The sequence below is a fragment of the Hemiscyllium ocellatum genome, chromosome 7 (assembly GCF_020745735.1).
Source record: "Hemiscyllium ocellatum isolate sHemOce1 chromosome 7, sHemOce1.pat.X.cur, whole genome shotgun sequence".
NCBI lineage: Eukaryota > Metazoa > Chordata > Chondrichthyes > Orectolobiformes > Hemiscylliidae > Hemiscyllium > Hemiscyllium ocellatum.
The window spans coordinates 57,513,704-57,526,163 of record NC_083407.1 but is presented as its reverse complement, the minus strand read 5'-3'; positions in this window follow the sequence as shown (position 1 = coordinate 57,526,163).

Here is a 12,460-nt window from a genome sequence, read left to right as displayed (position 1 = left end):
TGAGCTGAAGAATGGGTGATCGTCTGAGAAATTTGACGTGGGTCATAGCCGGACACCCCACAGAAAGAAACAATGAATAAAACACAATGTCAAAAATGAAGAAGTTCAGTCCAATTTTTATTTTCATTTTTCTTAGAAACCTGTTTTATATTCAGTTGCAGGGGCCAGTGCTGCCGGTTTGGTGTTTTATTATCTGTAATGTTTGGCTTATTTAAAAACTACGAGTAAAACTAATAAATAGCCACCTAGGATGATGATTTTAATTACATTGTGCTGAGCTGGCAAAGTATGTGTATCCCAGCTGTTCGTAAAGTTATAGGGAGATAAATGCCAGGATGTAAGTAACAGTTTGTTTCTAAAAAGTAACACAGTAAACATGCGAATACTATTTTAAAGTGTTAACCAGTTCTCAACCTGATCGATTTGGAAAACTGGGATCGTGACAATATTGTTTGTGATGAAATCTTGAGTTATTTCTATTTGTTTCATACACAGACATTATCTTAAGTGCTTCGATGTTATTGTTCATGATACAGCACTCCCAATTTTGTTCCTCTTTATTTGTGTGTTACACACTCTTTTCTGATCCAATTATATGTTCTAATTCAAGAATGTAAGTGAAAAAGCTTCCAAACAGTATCAAACCATATGAGGGAAGTTTAGTTGCAAAATTAGGTCCACAAATGCATTTAGATAAGCTTTGTAAATTGGTGGCACAATGGCAGATTATATAAGCTTAAGATGCAGTATATTAGCAGAAATGAATAGTGACACACTTTCATCATGAGGCAGCTAAGGATTATGTGAACCATGTCATTAGATGCAGCTCTCTTGAACAGAAACCAAAAACAAACTAAAATGCTGTAAGACGGTAGATACACATTAATTGATGCTCTGGTCAAATTCTATATTGCCCACTGAATCCAGATATGCCGCAGAAGTAAAAATAGCTCCATAAAAAGTTCAAAGATAAGCCACAAGCCATAAATCAGAGCACAGTGAGTTAAAAGAAGCTGGAGTCTTTCAGCATTGAAAGACAGCAACTGAGAGGACCTTCGCAAAGTATGTGATATTAACTAATGCAGAAAAGATGAGCGTCATATATTACTTCAAGGCAAACCAAAACAGTAGGACAAAGGGCATAAGCTTAAACTAGTGAAGGGGAAATACAGAACTGATGTCAAGAAGCATTTCCTCACGCAAAGCATAATCAAAACTGGAATAAGCTTCATGAAACAGAAATGTAGGCAGAAACATTAATGTCTTTCAAAGGATTCTTGCTCAGCATGATAATAGAAGAACAAGCTGCATTTACCTTGAGCTTTTCATTACCTCAGGGCATTCCAAAGTACTCTACAGCCAATTAATTACTTTTGAGATAGTCACTGTTGTGAAGAAGGAAACAAGCTTGATAATTTGTGCACAGGTAGGTCCCACAGCAGCAATGAAATAAATAATTAGAGCTTCTGTTTCAAGTCTTGATTCAGTGATAAATAGGTGATTTCTCCCCAGCTACATAAGTAGTGCCTTGTCATTATTTACATATATCGAACAGCGAAGGTGGGGTAAAAAGAACCGTGGCTACTGAAACAAAACAGGAATTGCTGGAAAACCTCAGCTGGTCTGGCAGCATCTGTGGAGAGGAATCAGAGTTAAACTTTTGGGTCCAATGACCCTCCTTCAGAACAGTAAATATTGGGTCTCAGTTTACGATTTTATTCAAAGGATGACATCTATGACATGTTGCGTTCACTCAGTAAAATGAATATGTTAACTTAGGTTTGACTATATGTGTTTTAATGTTGTCGAAGATTGTAGGTTTTCTTTTTATGAGCAGCCTTTATCAATGTCAATCTACTTCAGAAAAGAATCAGGATTATATCATAATATTTTCTGGTTTCTAATTAATGACAATTCATGTAAAAATTATACTTATGCACAAATTTCATTTTCAGTTAAGTTAAGGAAGGGAAGAGAAAACGTAGAAAGATAAATTTTATGAATCTGCCTTTTATCTGTTAGAGTCATAGAAATGTACAGCAGGGAAATGGACCCTTCAGTCCAACTCATCCATGCCAACTAGACATCCTATATAAGTATAGTCCCATTTGCCAGTTTTTGACATATATCTCTCTAACCCTTCCTATTCATGTACCCAGCCAGTTGCATTTTAAATGTTGTAATTGTACCAGCCTCCACCACTTCTTCTGGAAGCTCATTCCATACACGCACCACCATTTGTGTGAAAAAGTTGCCCATTAGGTCCCTTTTAAATATTTCCCCCTCACCTTAAACCTATGCTCTCTATTTTTGACTCCCCCACTCTAGGGAGAAGACCTTGATTATTTACCCTATCCATGTCCCTCATGATTTTACAAAACATTTTAAGGTCACCCTTAACCTCTGACACTCCAGGAAAAATAGCCCCAGTCTATTTAGCCTCTTCCTATAGCTCAAACCCTCAAACTCTGGAAACATCCTTGCAAATCCTTTCTGAATCCTTTCAAGTTTCACACCATCCTTCCACCGGGAGGGAGACCAGAATTGCACAGGCTATTCCAAAAGGGGCCTAACCAATGTCCTGTACAATCGCCATTTGACCTCCCAGCTCCTGACCAATAAAGACAAGCATACCAAGCACCTTCTTTACAATTCTATCTACCTACACCTTCACTTTCAAGGACCTATGAGCCTGCACTCCAAGGATCCTTTGTTCAACAACATTCCCCAGGACCTGACCATTAAGCGTATAAGTCCTGCCCTGATTTGCCTTTCCAAAATGCAGCAACTCTCATTTATCTAAATTCCATCTGTCACTCTTCAGCCCATTGATCTATTTGATCAAGACCTTGTTATACTCTGATGTAACCTTCTTTATTGTCCACAATATCTCCAATTTTGCTATCACCTGCAAACTTACTAACCATACCTCCTATGTTCACATGCAAATTATTTAGATAAATTAGGAAAAACAGTAGACCCAGCACTGATCCTTGTTGCACACCACTGGTCACAGGCCTCCAGTCGGAAAAGCAATCCTCCACCACCACCCTCTGTCTTCTATCTTCAAGTCATTTCTGTAATCAAATAGCTAGTTCTCCCTGTATTCCGTTGATCTAACCTTGCTAACAAAATTTATCATCAGAACTTTGTCGAAAGCCATACTAAAGTCCATATGGATCACGTCTATCATACTGCCCTCATCAATACTCTTTGTTACTTCTTCAAAAAACTCAAACTAGTTTGTGAGACACAATTTCCCACGCACAAAGCCACTTTGACTATCCCTAATCTGTTCTCGCCTTTCCAAATTTGATAGGAACTTGTATTGAAGAAATGAAGTACTTAGTCTCACAAAATGTAGACATCATCATAGACCTTTCAATTAAATTTCCTGAGTACAGCTACAAGAAAGATCCTCACTTACTGCCTTGACAGGCTGCATTTTCAGAAACTTTCTAGTTACAGGCAAGATTATCCTTTGATAGTATATACTCAGAGAACCTTGGGCACAAAACTCACATCTGTAATGCTACTAGAAACTGGGTCAAAGAAGCTGAAGACCTTCTCAGAGACAGTGTGCTCTGCTCGCAGCCACATTGAGAATGTCAAGTGTGTGTGTGTGTGTGTGTGTGTGTGTGTGTGTGTGTGTGTGTGTCTGTGTGTGTGTGTGTGTGTCTGTGTGTGTGTGTGGTCCAGAAACAAGTGAACTCTCATATCATGATATTAACATAGCGTCATCTGCTAGTCTTAGCCCAGCTGCCAATTGTGGGCCACGCAGACCCATCAAGTGGTTTTGGCTCAGAATTTCTAATCCTCGTCAGATTAAAAAAGACAGAGATATGTTTTGATGACTTCTGTACTGGAGATCGCTGGACTGAGGCCTCCTGTTATGAACCTACCCAGGGATCCTTAAATCCAATCACAGAGAAGATTGTTGTTGAGACCACATTTCCTTTTTCAACATTGATTGGTGTGTTCTAATGTTTAAGGTGTACAGCAGATACTGAAAGTCCATGTGAAAGGTTAATTTTGTAATATAAATAAAGAGGTAGCATGACGAGGGGTAGGGCATGGAGGAGATGTTGGTCCTGGGAGGAGAGGGAATTTTTAAAATGTATTCATTTGTGGATGTGGACATTGCTAGCTGGACAGCATTTTATTGCCCATCCCTAGTTGTCTTTGAGAAGGTAGTGATGAGCTCCCTTCTTGAATCATTGCAGTCCGCCTGGTGTGGGTTGCCCTATAATGCCATTATGGAAGGAATTCCAAGATGTGGACCCAGCGACAGTGAAGGTACTGCGTTACATTTTGAAGTCAGGATGGTGAGCAGTTTGAAGGAAACTTGAAGGTAGCGGAGTTCCATATTTCTGCTGCCCTTGTCCTTCTAGATGGAAGTGGTTATTGGTTTGAAAGCTGTTGTCTGAGGATATTTGGTGAATATCTACAGTGCATTTTGTAGATAGTATGCACTGCTGCTACTGAGTATCGGTGCATGTAAATGCAGTGCCAATCATGTGGGTTGCTTTATCCTGTATTGCGTCAAGTTTCTTGAGTGTTGTTTGATCTGCACTCATCCAGCTAAGTGAGTCTTATTCCATCACAATCTTGACTTGAGCCTTGTAGATGGTGGACGGTCTTTGGGGAGTCAGGGGGTGAGTTACTGACTGCAGTATTCCTAGCCTCAAATTGCTGTTTATGTGGCAAGTCTAGTTGAGTTTCTGATCAATGATAATCCCAGGATGTTGCTCGTGGGGGATTCAGTAATGGTAACATGATTGAATATCAAGGGGCATTGGTTAGAATGTCTCTTATTGGTGTTGGTCATTGCCTGGCATTTATGTAATGCGAATGTTACATGCCACTTGTCAGCCCAAACCAGGATACTGTCCAGCTCTTGTTGCATTTGAACATGGACTGCTTCAATATCTGAGGTATTAGAATGGTGCTAAACACTGTGCAGCCATTGGTGAACATTCCCACTCTTAACCCTATGATGAAGGGAAGGTCATTAATGAAGTAGCTGAGGACGGTTTGGCCTAGAATGCTAACCCTGAGGCAGAGATTTGGTTTCATGGGGCATAGAGGGTTGGGGATTGTCAGGGAATGCAATGTCGGGTCAGGGTGGCTCCCTTAAAGAGTTTCAAACACAACAGCATTGTTCATCAGAATTCTCAATTACTAGCTGTCAGATGTGTCAGGGTTTCCACATGGTCTTGATGCACAACTCCAGTCTGCTGCTGCAAATACTCTCTAATGATCAGAACATCTAGACCATTATATTACAATAACAATGAAACAACTGTTAAACTGTAGGAGGTGATCAGCAGCACCATTATTTAAAGTGCCAGGAATCTAGCAGAAAAGGGAACTTTGAAGAAGCTCTGCTGTTGAAAAATTTCTGGAAGTACTTTTGTGTGTTTACGATAATCATTTAACAGGACTAATGTTACATTCTCACAGGGAGGATGGAGGGGAAAGTGACCTATCCTCACAAAGACCACAACACAACTGACACAGTCCAATAATTAGTCCCCTCAGTTTCTGATTATATTGAACACTTATTTTTTTCTGCAAACTCAAAATGTACCACTAGATGGAGCCTGAGTATTACCTTTCTTTTAACACCAAGCACTGTCGTTCTAGTTCAGCACAATATACATAACCTGCAATACAATCATCTTTTGTTGTGTCTTGAGTTTGAAGCTACAACTGAAAAGCTATTCCAATCCTCCTGTATGTTTTTTTCTGGATATTTATCATATGTAAAAGGGCAATTAAAATATTTTTTCAGCAATATAAATAAACATAAACATATTCTCATAAAATCAAAATAAGCTCTTCATCAAGTAACTGTAAATCAGATTAATGGTTAGTTCTTTTTAACCAGATTTACCTTTGGAATTCTTAAACAAATTACAAATGAAAAAAATAATCTTCTTATTTTAAATTTTAATCATTTGAGTCCTGATGAAAATTAACTGATTCAGCTTGGTCATCAAGTGTATTTTTTTCATTTAATCTACTGACGTTAACAGCACTATTGAGCTCACAATAAGGTAGCTCTGGTGTTCTCCTGGCACAATCACTGGCCTTATGGTGAGAGTGTACCCATAATGAGATAGGTGGAAGTCAGGCTTTACTCCAGCAATACCGAAAGGATGATGACATGTCTCCAAATCAGGAGAATATGTGACTCAGGGAGAACATGAAGGTGATGGTGTTCTTAATGACTTACTGTTCTTGTCCTTTCAAATGGCACAGGTCACAGAAAAGCAAAGTGCTGTTCAAGTAGTTGGCGAGTATTGGTGAGTTGTTGCAGAGCATCCTGGACATTCTACATACTGTAGCCAGAGTGCACACAGGATGTAGAAATTGGATAGTGAGTTTAATTAACATCACTGTACTGATGACATTGAGTTTCCTGAGCGTAATTGCAGCTGTACCCATCCAGGCAAGTGGCGTGTGTTACATCATACTCTGGATCTGAACCTTTCCAAAAGGTCAGGAGGTGAACTACATATCACAGAAAATCCAACCTCCTCCCTCCTCTTGCAGCCTCAAGGTTATGTGGGTCAGTCATTGAAACTGCTGGACAGTGATAACTCACAGGATGTTGATGCTGGGGGATTTGCTGATGATGACACCACTGATGTCTAATATGAGTTGAATGGCATCATATAATGTCTAATATGAGGAATACCTGCAATGATGTTCTGTGACTGTGGTGATTGTGCTCCAACAACTTTGACACTATTTGAATTGTATTATTAAAAAGTATTGCTGTTAGCCCGGAGTCACATGTAGGATCATGGCACATTATAATCTTGCATAAGCCCTAAATCTATCTGCACCTCTGGCCAGGTGAGACAAGAGACAAGTAAATAGCAAACACAGTCTTTCTGCTGGCTAATGTAACCAGTGGTATCAACTGAAGATTATATTAAAAAAAAATTAATGGAGGTTTTTAAAAGTTTCACGTTTCCTAATGCAATCTATGATTAGGTGAGACAGCTTTTTAGAATTTATTCCTACCCTACATTGCATGGAAGGTGTAGGATAGCAGAAATGCACCAGCTCTTCTGCACCCAGCATTGTAAAATGATAAGCAACAGGAAATATATCATAAGACGTATTCCTCTCATTTATACCTAATTATAATATGTCCACCTACAGTTGGGCAGCAGTGCTATCCTTTCAATTTCACTTCTACTGCATTATTTTAGAAGTCGTGTCAGATAGTTGGAGCTGATGGAATATTCCCTGTCAGCTATTCTACTTCTCCAGTCTGAATTACATTGGTTTGCTAGCATAACTACAGAAGAAATGTAATGCCAGCATAGCAATATTACACTCAGCAATCACTGTCCACTTTGCATTCAGTCGTACTTATGTATGCTGCTACTACCAGGTATTCCCTAAATTTTCCTCATTCAGTTTACTGGAATGCAAATTTACCATGATCTAGAAAAGAATGTCAGAAATTTTGGGCAGCTGATCAATCTTCTCTTACATTAAATGTGGAGTAATCGTCTGCCAAGAGACAGGTCCCTCTAAACCTTTCTTCACATTCATGTTTTTGTTTACAACAGCTTTACATTTTCAATTTCAATTAACAATATAACTGTGGAAAAGAATGCATGAGATGGCTTCCCATTGTTGCAAAAAGTGCATGTTTTTAAAATGGATTACGGAATATTACAAAATTGGGCGGCACATATGGAGACCTAAAGTTAAATGACCTTGAAATTACACTATTAAATATTAGGATGCAATTTTAAGAAATTAACATAAAATTTCTTTATTAATTTATTGAGGGGCATTACTTCATTGAATTTAAATATTTTAAAGTGCTGATAAAATGGCAGACAAAGGAATTGCACTGAAACACATTAGGAGTTTGTAAACTAATGTTTGCATAATGCAATTTCATACCAACGAGCTTTGATATATTATTAGTGAGATTCCAGTAACAGCTCAAAGAACAATGCACTGAACAAAAATAGTCAGGCTGCCACACTTGAGCAGGGGTGATTCACTGTCTTACCCAGCACTATCCGTTCAATAATTGCACAGGTTCATTCTGCAAAATCATTTGCAATTGTTGGTCCAAGGTTTTTCAGGAATATAATAGATTGTTTCAAAGAATTCAATTTTTTTTGGACGAGGCAGAACTTACAGAATATTTCAGAAAGTGGACCTAGCAGAATCATTGATATAGAGCTGGGAAAATTCAATGACATTAAAAGTGAAAAAAAACTATTTTTGAATTGGAGTGTGAAATCCCAAATCAATGTGAAAACTAACTGGATGCTTTAAAAATCTGAATGAAAATATAACATGTAAAGGAATTACGATACATTTGGTTTTAATGCCATCTCAATGTTTCTTATTGTCTGTTTCATGTTTTTGTTCATTTTAAGCAAACAGCAATATTCATAACTGAGGGTAGATTTGAATGTGTAAACTACAAAGCTAGATTACTTATGACAAGTTTATTCTTTGTAGCCTGTGGATCCATCTCCTCAATCTATAGAGGCCGCTGATGTAGTGCAATTCTCATTTATCACATATTGTGCCAACATATCTTGACATTCTAATGAAGATTGATCCAGCAAAGAGGCAACAATGATAAGAAAAGTACTTTCCAAACCTCTTCTTGCATAAAATTCAAACAGGACAAACTTCCATTAAGAAATGCAGGTTCCTAATCTCCTTGGAGATCAGGACAATCTGCTAACACCACACACTGGGCAAGTTTCCACTCTAGAATTGTCTGTGGGATTTGACTTAAGATAGTTGCACCTGCCTATTTACAGCCTAATGGAGCTAAAGAAGCTGGAAGAGGACAGTCACCAGAATTCCCACTAGTTCTACATCCTATAATCCCAGTATGCTTGTAAGATACCTTTCTTGGGTGGAAGTGAAATACAATCAGAGATTCAGGCTGTCAAATGCAGCTGAACTTTACAAAGCTGTGTTGCTGTAGGGTATAATACAATTGAGTACATATGAACATAGTGGACTCACCAAGATATTCCTTGTAAAATGCAGCTAATTTGTAATAGAATTCTCTTTTTCTATCAATATTATCGTCAGCCAATTTTATCATCAATGGTGCAGCTAAATCAGATTAAGACAGTGCACTTAATAAAATCGAGTTTGCAAGATTATGTTACGGTATTAAGTAGCCAGCATCTACCAGATTGACAATATTTACTGTATGTAGCAAGAATACATATTAGAAAAAAGTTTATTCTTGTATAAAATTACATTAAATTTTAATTGCTTCAGTTAACACTTCAACAAAAGTAATAAGTTTGATGGCTAAACATGAAATACAATATAATATTTGATTACTTCCATGCATATAGATTCTGATGGTAACAAGTTAACTTCAACAATCCCTTCTGGATGCCTCAGCACAACTGAAAGTATTGGAATGAAACAGGCTGCTGCAGTTCACCCTGTATTCACCCCATGTGAGTGTATCTAATGCTGTTTTTGAGCAGGAAAGTATCTGGTCTCTGCATCAAAGGAATAATGGTCGACATTTTCTTAAGGTTTTAAAAAAAGCTAGAGTAAATACTATTAATGATGTACAACATTCACTGATTAATACGATTTATGTTGAAGTGTGCCAAATTGCATTGCAAATGAATTATTTCTCAGTGTAGTGATTGACATGTCGAAATGACACAGGCAAGACCTTATAAATTGACAGAAGGTTTAAAAGTGGGTAAAAACAACGACTGCAGATGTTGGAAACCAGATTTTGGATCAGTGATACTGGAAGAGCACAGCAGTTCAGGCAGCATCCGAGGAGCAGTAAAATCGACGTTTCGGGCAAAAGCCCTTCATCAAGAAGACAGGCAGAGAGCCGAAAGCGTGGAGAAATAAGCTAGAGGAGGGTGGGATGGGGAGAAAGTAGCATAGAGTACAATAGGTGAGTGGGGCAGGGGATGAAGGCGATAGGTCAGAGAGGAGGGTGGAGTGGATAGGTGGAAAAGAAGGTAGGCAGGTAGGACAAGTCATGGGGACAGTGCTGAGCTGGAAGTTAGTAGATTTAAAAGGTTTATTTGTAAAGCTACCCTTTGCCTTTTTCCCATCCTAAAAAATTGACTAATGAATGACCAACAAGAAAATTAATGCTACAGATTATTAAGAATGTAAAGACTTTACTAGTCAAATAAAAATATCAAGAAGTGAACAGAGTTAAAACAAAATTCAAGATACATTCTAAAAGACATGACATGTGCCTTCAATTCAGTAGATATTTTATTCAAATATTCCAAGGTGTAGAACTTCATAACATTTCATACAGGTCCACCTTTCTATATGAAGGTAACAGACTTGTCAATTCTAAGTTAATGTATTTAAATGTGTGTGACCAGCGGAAGCTGATTTAAGGCATAACTATCAAAAAGAAAGTCAGGTCAGGTTGGTAATGTGAAGAGGGAAACATTTTGATCAACTTTTGCCCGAAACGTCGATTTCGCTGCTCCTTGGATGCTGCCTGAACTGCTGTGCTCTTCCAGCACCATTAATCCAGAATCTGGTTTCCAGCATCTGCAATCATTGTTTTTACCTAACTAATTGGATGTCTATATAGTGGCTTGCAAAGCTTTCATTGGTTCATTTTAACTAGGCTTTGCATACTCCACAGCTGGGTGAACAAAATATTTACCATTTACTCTGCGTAAATGACAATTTAGCTGCTTGAATGGTATGGAATGAGTATTATTACACACGTAGCAGGATTGCGTGCTTTTGTGTTGTTCCTTTTCAAGTATGTGTTAAATGAAATTGCTTGAAGTAAACATGAGAGCACCACCTCATCAACATAACTAAATTTATAGTAGTTAACTCTTGGTCAAAGAAGAAAATGAAACCAGACTTTCTTGCTTTCTTAGAGGAGACAGTAAGATAGGAATAATCCACTCAAACATGTGCTTTTGTGATTAGTTGAGAGTGAGATGATCAATGGCAGAAAGCAACCCATATCTGTGTCTTGCCAACTGGCTGTCGCTAATTTCCTGTGTTATTGAGTGCAATCTTATCGTTCAATTCCACTTTCTTAATCACACAAGAGTACATTGTAGCACTTTTACTGATCAGTAGGTGGCAGCATTGTCCATGAACAGGTATTATTTTCAATGTTTTCCCAACACAAAAAAAATTCCGAAATACTTGACTATTTCCAATCCAATCCTTTACATATTGGGAAAATCGTTCCTTGTAGCCTGCAGGAAAATTTCCACAGGGTGCTTGATCCAGACAAGACAGTTTCTTCATGCAGGCTTCATTCCCATCTTTCACCTCAATCTGTCGCACAGATTTGACACTGCATTATTCCTACTGCTCTCTGAAATGACATGTATATAATGTGGAATATTGTGCACATGTAAAACCAGGATTTTCCTTTGAGCACAAATGGTCTTTTAAAAATGTTTAGCATAAAGCAGTAAACAGAAGGTTCACTTCCATTCTCTGATCTATAAAGATGTCTTTAAATTGCCAAACCCTAAGGCATACATGCATTGCACATTGAGAAAAAAAACAACTGTATTTGAAAAAGCACTTTGAAACAGAAGAAAATATTTCTGTTTTGAAGAATGGTAGCCAGATTCAGCCAATGCTTTCATAATAAGCTGAGGGTTTATTTAATCAGTGTTAAAATCTAACATAGTTTGCTGAATCAAATTACTGCATCTCAAATCCTGTTAAATAAAGGAGACAACCAATTGACAGCATCTATAAAGTGTAGTTGACTGCAAAATATATAGAGAGACTGTTAGAGGACACATAAGTATTCAAATCGTTCTATTCTATTCTATATTGAAGTAGTGGAATATTGTGTGACTGTAAAGAACTGAACTGGAAATGCATTAAAAAAATTAAAAGCCTTGCTTATTTGGATTTGTTCTAAGTGAGAATTGAACACAATCTATTCATATAGTGCCTGGTCTGCCCTGAGGGAGCAGGGTGTATTAACTTTGAAATGTACTAGGAATGAAATGGTCTATGGAGAAAAGCTTTTTAAAATAGAGCATGGGTGCCTTTTTAATGCTTCAATTCACCTGCAGCAACTTTCAACTGTTCATATTTAAGCATCTTACAGGGAAAAATAAAATAATCAGTTGACACAAGTAAAGTCATCCGTCATGGAAAAAGGCATTGCTGTGAAATTGCTTACAAACCAGTGTATCCACTTATGATTCCAGAGCACATCTGTTCTGTCAGATCTTTCCCATGAATAGTTTGAATACAGAGTCTTCCATGCCATCTACCATTTGTAAGAATTCCTCAGAAAAAGAGCTTCCTTTACTAAGCTCCCACCCCCCTTTGAATTCTATCTCCCACTGGTGACTGATAAGTAGAAGAACTTTGGTTTATTCAAAGCATTTAAAATGATTTATCTCAGTCTCATGCATAAATATAAAATGTGGTTTCATGGAAA